The 3,065-nt window shown below is 29.8% G+C and overlaps 1 protein-coding gene across 2 annotated transcripts in view; it reads left to right on the top strand.

Annotated features, from left to right (window-relative positions):
* LOC138705114 (uncharacterized) overlaps positions 1 to 3,065 on the top strand; it is a 74,254-nt gene that overhangs the window by 53,677 nt on the left and 17,512 nt on the right. The gene's annotated exons all lie outside the window — the stretch shown is intronic.

Here is a 3,065-nt window from a genome sequence, read left to right as displayed (position 1 = left end):
GTAAATTGGACATATTAAATAATAAATCTGTCATTATATGTAATGTCTAGATTCTAGTTTTTCTTTATAATGAGACGTTGACCCCGTTAACACTTAAAGTGATATATAATGATTTGATAGGGCTGAAAATGAAAAGAAATAAACTCGTATGAGAAATAAAACCATATCTCTGTATATTGTATACGAAGATTAAACGAATTTGATACATATTTTTTAATGCATTGCATTATTTTATAATATAATTTATTGTATATATAACATAAAAATTATTACAGCTAGTTTATCATTGAGAAATAAGGAAAAAGCTGTTAACTTGAATTTATTGGAAGCAAAGCCGTTACTGAATTACGTAACAAGGTAGGCGATGTTTGGATCCTGTGTTTCAACTCTAATATTATATATATTTTTTCATTTTATTATTATTATTATTATTATTATTATTATTACTATTATTATTATTATTATTGACAAATTTTTGCTTATGCCAGAATCCGTGAATAAAAGTGGAACTAATCGCCGACGGACTCAGAAAAACAGAACAGGGAAATTCGTTCAGTAATAATCCCTATTGGCTGGCTCACTTGTGTTGGCTGTAATGAAGGAAGAGCTCAACAATAAGCTTTATCGGAACTGGCCAATCAGAGCTAAGTAAGCCAATGACGCGTCATTTAGTTTCAACATGGCAGCTGTTTATAAATATTCATTGCTATAATCAAAGTAAATGAAGAATAAATTCAACGGTGTACTAGTTTTATAGATATGCATAAATTATTTATATCCATGTGAAGAGTTGTGTGGCATCATTCAATCTACTATTTGCTGAATTACCATTTTGTGACATTTCTAACAATCCACAAACACAAGTAAGCATTATGTATGTACATTAAATGTAAACAGTTCAGTAATGGAAGCAATTAGAAATCAGTAGAGGAGTAGACTGTTAATTCGGAGTGACAACGCATTAAAGGCATTTCATATTATCTTGAATATCTTGGAAAGCATTCTCGATTCCATTTTTCTCTGATAAGCTAGATCGTATAATCCATGTCTTGTGACATCTGCATTGTCTTATGGAATAGATATGTGGATCCATTTTAATATAAAAATTAACTTCCTTTAATATTATTCTTTTCTCGTTGAAAATCACCTTTCCAATGAATTTTAAGAAAATAACTTTCAGCTTTTAACGAGTTCGGTAACCCACCAAGTTATACACACCTGATGTACTCAGAACCTTAGTAGGCCTAGTAGTAGTTGTTATTTTATTATACTATCTTAGAAAATAAATACAATGCATATTTCACATAATTAGTTACTTTCTGTGATTGAAATTCAATACTAATATATAAAATTATTATATAAGCATAGACATACTTTAAATTTACAACACAACTGTACTAATGAGACAGGGAAATAAAATCCCTAACTCCAATAAACCAAATTTTACAGGAGAGAGAAAAAACTTATCATTTCTCTTACTAACTTTAAATGTTATACATTTATATATTAATATTGTGTAAAATTACATTCTTTATCAATTGAATACTTCAAAATCTAAATTTTTACATTATCTTACGCTACAATTTGAAATAAACACTGCTGGAGTTAGTGGTTTTCTGACTTCCACAGTGTATGAATTAAGAAAAGTGAATAAATATGAGCCATGTGAAGAAAAAAAGATAAGTATATCATAATTCCGTTATGTAATATTGGAATATACGAGAAAATGGAAGTTTATTATTAAGATTAACATTGCTACATCTGTGCTTCAGTGGCTGGCCATGATAATATCTTTGAAAAATATTGGAGTGCAAGAGGTCAAAATGACTTTATTGTCAAACGCCTGGCATTAGAAAACAACAACATTTTTTTAAATTTCAAATGGCCTATGTGAGACAGAAAATCACAAATTACCATAAAGCACATCAAAATACACAAATAAAACCAAAAACAATATTAAAATGTTAACACAGTCTCATTCATGTTACACATTCTGTTTTTTTCTCCCACTCTCATGTTCTTCTTGTGCATCTAGATTCTAGATTATTACTGTCCACAAAGACAGTTTGGTAATTCATCCTACTTTCCTCAGAAATAAACTGCATTAAATTTTGCAAGTCCTTTTGCTTTCTTCTTTCAATGGCAATGCTGAATTGTACTTTAGTTGACTGGGGAACGATGCATCGGTATTGGATTTCTGGAAGTTAATCGACTCGATATTGTGCCTTTAATAGTCTTATTTACATGGATTTCATAGATTTTTGTGACATTCTGAATATTGTATCATATCACTTTACTCAGCTGGTTGAGCGATAGTTTTGCCACCTACCGGGAAATTAAACTTGGAATGCAAAAACTCTCTTATTTCATGGAGTAAGAGAAGTTCTGACTTCCACGAGTTTTAAAAAAGCCCCCAGAATGCAGATGAATGTCGAAATTAGTGTATTCTTGCCTTCCACGCATGCGGGATAAACTAAAAAGCATCATCCAGCCCATAACTCAATTTTGTAAAAAATTGGAGTTAGTGGATTTTTGATCTCCCTGTCTCAATTAAAATGAAGTGGGATTTTTATATGTCATTGTGATCACACTATATTACATTAAAATATTTGTGTACCAATACTAATATTTTATAGAACACAGTTACAGTACCGGTATTCATTTCATCAGTAGTATTCTATATAATTGTGATTGTGCTATAATATATTATAGGCCTATCTAATGCTACACTCGCACAAGGCACGTCAGATGTAATAAAATAATTTTGTACAGCATTTGCACTATGAAAATTAACAGCTCTGAGTAAGCTCCACGGTAAAACACTAATTTCTACTTCATTTTTATTGTATTTTTGGTTCAGAAAAAAATACTTGTTTTTTACGACAACATATTTGTTTATGAGGTGACAAAAGTTGTGTATAAACATTTTCACTTACCATTACATTTCAGTTCAGTGAAAGGAAGTATTTCAACATTGTAACTACTTCACAATTCAATAATATAACTTAACAAATGTCTATCTAATTAATATGAAACATTATTATACAGTATTCAATTTATCATTA

The sequence above is a fragment of the Periplaneta americana genome, chromosome 8 (genome assembly GCF_040183065.1).
Source record: "Periplaneta americana isolate PAMFEO1 chromosome 8, P.americana_PAMFEO1_priV1, whole genome shotgun sequence".
NCBI lineage: Eukaryota > Metazoa > Arthropoda > Insecta > Blattodea > Blattidae > Periplaneta > Periplaneta americana.
The sequence above is the reverse complement of the archived record's forward strand: the minus strand, read 5'-3'. Positions and strand labels throughout refer to the sequence as shown.